The sequence below is a fragment of the Camelina sativa genome, chromosome 14 (assembly GCF_000633955.1).
Source record: "Camelina sativa cultivar DH55 chromosome 14, Cs, whole genome shotgun sequence".
NCBI classification, from domain to species: domain Eukaryota; kingdom Viridiplantae; phylum Streptophyta; class Magnoliopsida; order Brassicales; family Brassicaceae; genus Camelina; species Camelina sativa.
In genome coordinates this window covers 15,096,154-15,104,881 of record NC_025698.1, presented here as the reverse complement: position 1 = coordinate 15,104,881, position 8,728 = coordinate 15,096,154, and positions in this window count along the sequence as shown.

The following is an 8,728-nucleotide window of genomic DNA, read 5'->3' as shown; positions in this document are numbered from 1 at the left end:
AGGATCGAGAATATTTCGTCTTCGTCCGGACCTCAGTGTTAACGGAGTCGTCGTCGTCGTCATCAACAACTTTAGGGGACAAGAAACATCACGCATTCATGAACTTGGACATCAAAACGAATTTTGGTCAATTATTATATATCTCTACTATTTAGTTACTCTACGACTTTATCAGTTATCCCTAGAATCAAAAGACAAATATGTTCATTTTTATAAATAAATAAATAAAGGATCGGCAAAATCATCCTCTAGATTTTCATTTCTTGCAATTATATCTTCCATTATACGCAGTGTGGGAGCGAGAATAATGGATTATGGGAGTCATATACAGTAGAACCTCTATAAATTAATATTCGGTAAATTAATAAATTTCTTTGGTCCCAAGTTGGAACTAGTGTAATTTTGGATACTATTCGATAATATAATAAAATAATAAAATTTTTAAAAATCCTTTGTAAATATATGGTCCCATCAATAATATAAATTAATAATTATATAGAATTATCCAAATATATGTATATATCGACACATTAATTTTTAGATTGTTATTTTCATTGTAATTGATTTTATAAAAATATTTGTTATAACCATTAAATCTTATTTTAAATGTTTTTACCAAATTAGGAAAGTCTTTCTATAAATTAATAATTCTTAATTTATCGAGAAATTAAAACCTCTATAAATTAATAGATTTTTTTGGTCCCAATATTATTAATTTATAGAGGTTTTACTGTATTGCTAATATGTAAAAATTATGGGAGTTTTTATTTAAAACTTAAGAGATTATATAAACACAAAAAAAATTAGTATAGAAAAATTAAAAAAAGAAGTCAAAAAGGGTAGTAGAACTAGAAGTCTAGAACCTGAGACGTGAGTGTCAATTCACTAAAAACAAACCAAATTTACCATTATGTAATATATGCATATATATATATATAAGCCTAAATTAAAAAAATTATAAATTTTATGGGTGTAAGTTGACAGCCCTCCTCCTTCACTGGTTCCGCCACTGATTATACGTTAATCGGATTAACTTAATCCTACAAAAGCAAAAATAATTCACAATGTAAAATTGTCTTTAATCATCATCAAAAATTATAAAATTATGATAAATAATATAAATCGAAATCCTCACAACTTTTTCAGTTATCCCTAAAATCTAATTTGACCTAGTCACGTTGATTTGCTCTTGTAAACGGATCGGTTCTCCATAACATTTAATTTTCCATGCACTATATAACTACCGAGTCCCTATCTGATGAGATAACATAGAATCAATATATAACTAATCAAAATATGTTGATCGGCATCTCAGTTTGTCTTGTTTTCTTTACCATCATCATAATCTTCTTTGCAACCTCAACATCTGTTTTATCAGCTCTCCATCCAGATGAATGTATGTAGTCGCCATATTAAGATTAATTGTTTTATAAATCATGCATCGTTCGTCTAAATCCAAAGTCTATTTGTTTTATATTTGGTTGTATATATGTAGTAAATACGCTAGAGAAAATAGCTACTACACTTGGAGTAAAGGAATTTAACCTAAGGAATGGAGACCCATGCAGTTTAAGAACCTTCACTATGGCGCAAGGAGACGCCAGTGTTTCGAATCCGAAGATGAACAACACCATTGGTTGTTATTGTAGCTTATACAACAACGATACATGTCATATAACAAGCATGTGAGTGTTATTTTTAATTGTTCTGTCTTCTCTTCATTAGTATACTTTAATTCTCTTTTGTTATTAGTTTTTTTTTGTCGTAAATTCTACTTTCTGCATGCATTTGAGCGAGAACAGAGAGCTCAAGACCCTTAGCCTTCCAGGGAAACTTCCACATGAATTGGCCGACCTTCGATATCTGCAAAGGATGTGAGTTCAACCAAAAAACAGTACAACTAAACTATTTCCGCGCGTAGTGGACTTCTTCTTTACGTAACTTGCTTCGTTGGCTATATCAAACTTACATAAATTGAAAAAAAAAAAAAGTAACGAGAAAACCTATATATAGTTTAAATTATATTATTCTTTATTCATTACGTAACAAATGCACCATGCATGTTCGTAACATAGAGTATTGATTTTCCGTAATATATATGTCAGATTTTTTTTTCCGTGCACATCTAATTTATTGGCTAAAAAGTATAACTCATATTGACAAAATTAGACGTTTTGCATAAGAGAATAAAAAAACATCTTTCAGGAATAAAAAAAATAGTTTATGTAATAGGCTTCCGTAATTAATATGATAACAATAATTCAAATGATTGGCATAAGTAAAAGTGACCAATGATGGCCATTTTCTTTGTTACATATCTCTATGACTTGTTAGTCAATCACCTAAATCATTCTCAACTGAAACTGAATTGCAGTAAATCAAACCTGAAATACTCTGTTTTTCTTACTGTTTGAGATTCTCCTCGTTTCTGAATGCTTCAAGTATAAAAAGTTGAAACCTACAAAAGATATGGAGAAATCAACAAATCCTGCTTTTCATCTTCTTTGCAGCGAATTGTTGCGAAACTACCTCTCTGGCTCAATCCCGATGGAGTGGGCTTCAATGCCACACCTCACTACCATGTTAGCTCTCTCTCTGTCTGTCTCTCTCTGATGCTTCATCCTCATGATTTGCGAGTAACGTTGATTTTTCTCGCAGCTCGGTCTGCGCAAATAATTTGTCTGGGAACTTACCACGTGGATTACAACACTTCAAGAATCTAACATTCTTGTACGTCACACAAATTTTTTTTCCCGGCCCGTAGTTATGTGCCATTTACTTGCATTATTATTTTCCAGAGGGATTGAAGCAAATCAGTTCTCTGGTCCGGTTCCTGATGAGCTTGGTAACTTGATCAACCTTGAAAAATTGTAAGACCTTTTACATCGTAACCAATTTTGAAAAACCACAAAGTCTTTTGGTATTGAGTTTTTCTAAAAAACTGGCTTTTGCAGGCAACTTGAAGCCTACCTAGCTCTCTCGCTAAACTGATTAACCTCAAGGATTTGTAAGTTGTGTGTTGTCTACTTTGGAAATGGAAAATTTCAAAAGCATTTTTTTCTTCGTACGTAACTGGAATTAAAGATTAGTAAATTCTTGAAGTTCTTGAGGACATGGATACATTTTGCTGGTAGCTTCCAAGCAGAAGTTGCTTTTTTAGAATTTAGAGTAAACTGAAATATGTTTGATTTTTTTTTTTTTTTTTTTTNTTTTTTTTTTTTTTTTTTTTTTTTTTTTTTTTTTTTTTTTTTTTTTTTTTTTAAAAAAGAAAAAAAAAAGAAATATGTTTGATTTTAAAAGCCTTTGAGTTGAATCTAGTTCTCGTTTTTAGATATTCTTTGTTTCTTCCTAGTACGGATTGTTTGGTTGTGAATTGATTTGACACTTGCAAAATGATTTGCCTTACTATGTGAATAGCTCTAAACTAGTTGTATATTTTCATTATGCAGCAGGATAAGTGACAATAACTTTACTGGCATCATCCCAGGATATATTGGCAACTGGTCTCAGCTTCGAGAGTTGTAAGCTTGTCCTTTACTAAATTATTGTAATTTCTCTTACATATAGATTGTGTTTCTGCACCGACTAACTTGTTCTTTTGGTTATGATCAACAGACATTTATCTGCAAGTGGACTGAAAGGACCTATTCCTGAAGTTGGCCGCCTAACAAAACTTAAGAAACTGTAAGTAACTACCTTTTATAGATAATATCAATAAGGACATGAAGTTGAAACAAGACTAATGTTTTAAGCGATATAATCATATGCAGGATTATTAGTGGTACGAGTGGGATAAACTCTTTTCCAAATATAACCAGCAACGCCATCAAAACCTTGTATTTATTTTTCTAGTGATCTTTAATTTTCTTGTCTTGATGAGGCTTGGTTCTATCTGAAAATTTCTAACAAATATCTTTGAGTCTGTTCCAGAATTTTGAGGAATGTGAGTTTGTATGGTTTGATTCCTTCTTACATTTGGAGTAAGCCAGAGCTAAGGACTCTGTAAGTTCTTTCTTGTCACAAGTGAGAAGACTTTGTAAGCTTGAAACTTGTCAGTTAATATACTCCACAATTACGTGTGGAGGACGTTACGTATCCTCATTACATTGTTCATTTATATGCTTATGTTTACTGGACTATATCATGGGTAAGCACATAAATAAACATCATATAAGTAAATATGCATGTATGAGAGTGTCTAATTAGGAATATACACCAAAACATTTTTTAAAAGATTGTGTACATGTTTGTATAGAGAATAGGATGTATATTATTGAATGAAAGGTGTTTACATATTTATACTAAGACACAACTTAAACCTAGTACTAATTAATTACATTTAGAGTCCTATATGTATTGACTCTTATACACCCACTAGATGGAGGAGCGCCTGTGACACCAATCTTGGAACATGCCGTAAGAAACTGCTGTCGAGACAGTGGTTTGGTGAGGGCGTCAGCAAGTTGATCCTTGGTGGATACATGTGAAACCTGAAGCATACCATCTTGAATGTGATTGCGCGTGAAATGATAGTCAAGTGCAATATGTTTCATTCTTGAATGGAAAATTGGATTTGCGCAAAGATAGGTGACGCCAATGTTATCACAATAAATGATCGGAGGTGAGCGAAGAGTGATACCCAGTTCAGTAAGTAACGAACACAACCAGCGAATTTCCGAGGTTGTGTTGGCCACAGCCCTATATTCTACCTCAGTTGAAGAACGCGTAACACCACGTTGCTTTTTAGAGCTCCAAGGGATAGGATTCGTACCAAGATAAATAACATAGGCATTCGTAGAGACATAATCATCAACATCATCAGCCCAATCAGCATCTGAGAAACCTCGAAGAGTGAGAGGAGATGGAGCACGAAGAAAGATACTGTGGGTTTGAGTGCCAGCAAGATAACGGAGAACCCTCTTAGCAGCCTGCCAGTGAAGATCAGTCGGTTGATGCATAAACTGGGAAAGTCGATTAACTGCATAAGAGATATCAGGTCAAGTGAAAGCAAGGTACTGGAGGCTACCAACAACGGAGCGGTACGGAGAAGGATCATCAAGGACGGAGCCGCCGGACTTTGTGAGCTTCGGAGAAGTCACCATCGGCGTTGCAACAGGTTTCGCATCATGCATATTGTGTCGTGCTAAGAGATCAACGATATACTTACGTTGCACTAAGTGAGGTCCGGCTTTGGTCCGTGTGACTTCTACACCAAGAAAGTAGCTCAGGTCGGTTGGATCCTTGATGGAGAACCGAGAAGCGAAAGAGGCAAGTGTGTCAACAATTTGCTTGGAGCTGTTTCTTGTGACGAGAATATCGTCCACATAGACAAGAACATAAACATACACCGAACCACACCGTTTAATGAACAAGGACGTGTCAGCAAGCGAGTTGGTGAAACCGGACTGGAGTAGGTGTTGCTTGAGAGACATATACCAAGCTCGGGGAGCTTGTTTAAAACCGTAAATCGGCTTACGTAATCGACAAACATAGTCCGGGCGAGTAGGATCAACAAAGCCTTGGGGCTGTTCCATATATACCTCTTCAGTCAACTCACCCTGCAAAAAAGCATTGTTGACGTCTAACTGTTTTATTGGCCATGAGTGAGCAATAGCAACATCAAAAACCAAGTGAATCATCGTTGTTTTAATAACTGGGCTAAAAGTCTCAGCATAGTCGACCCCATGGCGTTGATGATACCTCTTTGCAACAAGACGTGACTTATACCGATTGAGCTCTCCATTAGGGTGGTACTTGGTTGTGAACACCCAGCGGGAACCAATAACATTTTGAGAAGGATGTGGAGGAACCAAATCCCAAGAGTGATTAGCTATCTGGGCATTATACTCATCAGACATGGATGGACGCCACCGATCATCCTTTAAGGCTTGAGCAGCAGTTCGTGGTTCCCTGTATTGATGCGGACCTGTAACATGAAGATTAAGTTTGTGTTTCGGTTTGGTGATGTTATTTTTGGCTCTAGTTTGCATTTTGTGGACATTTTGTGGTGGTTCAACGGGTTGAGGTATTTGTGGTCGTTGTGGTTGAGGCTGTTTGGTTGTTTCATACGATGAGCGTTGTTGCTCAGGAGTGGCGGAGGTCGATGAAGAAGGTTGTGGCTGAATCGTGGGATTCGATTCATTTTCAGTGGGAGCAGTAGGTTCAATGGGACGTGTGTTTTGTCGGGCCGGGGTTTGTGGTCTATTTAGTGGAGCAGTGGGCTCAGTAGGAGGAGGGAGAGGAGATAAGTGAGGCGAAGAAGATACCTGAGGCGACGACGGAGATGAGCGTAACGGCGGTGACGGTGGTGCGGGGTGAAGGATGATGCCGGGGGTTCCACTAGAGGACGAGGGCAAGGATAAATCGCAAGGGACCAGAGTGACCAGTGAGTGTGAAGAAGGAACCGAAGCAACAATGGGAAGAGAAGATGGTGGCGGTGTATCTTTGGCAAACAGAAACACTGTCTCATCAAACGTGACATGCCGCGAAGTATAAATCCGGCCAGAAGGAATATGAAGACAGTAATAAGCACTTTGCGTGAGGGAGTAGCCTAGAAACACACACAAGAGAGATCGACTTTGAAGCTTGTGTGTCGTGTACGGTTTCAACCAAGGGAAGCAACGACAGCCAAAAACCTTAAGCTTGTCAATGTTTGGCGAAGTTTGAAACAACATCTGAAACGGTGATCGCTGGCCAAGAACCGGTGTAGAGAGACGGTTGATGAGATAGATGGCAGTAGTGAAGGCATACGGCCAATATGAAGTTGGAATCGAAGCAGTAGACAAGAGAGTGAGTCCTGTCTAAACCACATGACGATGTTTGCGCTCAGCAAGACCGTTGTGTTCCGGCGTATGCGGTGGAGAGTTCAAGTGAGAGATGCCATGAGTAAGTAGAAAACTACGTAAGCCAACAAATTCACCGCCATTATCTGAAAATAATGTTCCTATTTTCTGTTGAAATCGATTCTCCACCAACGATTTAAAAGCAACAAAGACATCCTTGACATCAGACTTGCACTTAAGTGGGTACAGCCAAGTATAACGTATGAAGTGATCGACGATGAGCAGATAATACTTAAAATTATCAACAGATATAACAAGAGACGTCCATACATATGAGTATAAGCATTCAAGTGGTTGTGTAGTTTGAATAGTGTTTTGGGAAAAAGGAAGCTTGTGACTTTTATTAAGAGAACAATCCGAGCAAGATAAATGTTTTTGAGAACCCAAGACAGCAATTGCAAAAGTAGAAAGCATAGTGTTTAAAACAGAAGAAGAGGGATGCCAAGACGGGAATGCCAGACCGAAAGAGGAGCTTTTGAGCTAGTGTAGGTAGACAAAGTAGTCATTTGGTGTGGCGAAACTGGCCACTCATACAATTCATCCTTGGTGCGGTCCTGAAGAAGTAGAAGCCCCGTACTGAGATCCTTCACCTGAAAGAAGGCAGGATAAAATGCAACAGAGACACCATTAGCATTGCATAACCGGTATACAGAGATCAAGTTCTTATGAATGTCAGGAACACACAAAATTTTATTCAAAAGAAGATCACGGGAGCGAGAGGGAAGAAGTTTGGAACCAGTATGAGAAATAGCCAATGGAGAGCCATTGGCAACAACAACATCCTCCCCACCTGTGTATGGTGCATGAGCTGAAAGGTTCGCCAAATCAGACGTCATGTGATGCGTAGCACCACTATCAAGGATCCAAGGGTTCGGATCATAGGGAGATCCAAAAGCAACATTAGCCCGTGGTTGCCACAGACGGAAAGGGCTGCTTTGCGGTGAGGAGGTACCGCGAGACTGAAACTGCGGACACCACCTCGCACTATGTCCGTGAGTGTAACAGATTTGGCACCAACCTTTGTAACCTCGAGACTCACTATTGGACAACGGCTGGTGGAACTGATAGGAAGACACACCCCCGTAGTTGGAGCCAGAGGAGTGATGGGAGGAGGACCGCTTGTTGTTGTTGTTGTGACCACCGAGAGATTGGTGACGAGGACGATTGGTAGCAACATTCGCCGTTACAGGAAACATCGGTGGAGTAGCCTTAGAGAGAAGCTTGGCTTCATGATTGAGCAAACGTTCATGAACATAGGCGATGGTAGGAGAAGTATCACGTGCAGCCACCTGGTCAACAATAGGACGATACTCGTCGGGAAGGCCATCGAGGATCTTCTCAATCTGGTCTTCATGTTCGATGGGACTGTCCAGATTTGCGAGAGCATCAAAATGTGTCGTGAGACTATGTAAGTACTCATCAATGGTGTTGGTTCCTTTAGCAATGAGTTTCAACTGATCTCGCAACTGGCGTGCATGACCCCTGCTCGGTTTAGCGTAGGTATCAGCAAGAGTTTTCCAGATCTCGGCCGAAGTAGTGGTTCGGGAGAGAGCAGACTGGACGGTGGGAGTGACGGATCCAAGGAGAGCACTGTAAAGCAGCTTGTCTTGGTGCTTCCAGTGGAGAAGAGCGGGATTGGGAGAAACAACATCACCAACGGTGACCGTAGCCGGCGGGATCTCAGTGGATCCATCGAGATAACCAGCAAGTCCATGTCCATAGATGAACGCATGAACTTGGAGTTTCCAAATGACGTAGGTGGTGGGTGTGAGTTTGGTTATGTTAGTCATGTTGAGGCTAAGGAGACTTTGATTGTTTGGGTTGATGGTGATTGAATTGGATGTGTTTGAAGTTTCGGGTGTGGTGGCCATGGCAGCGGCGGAAGA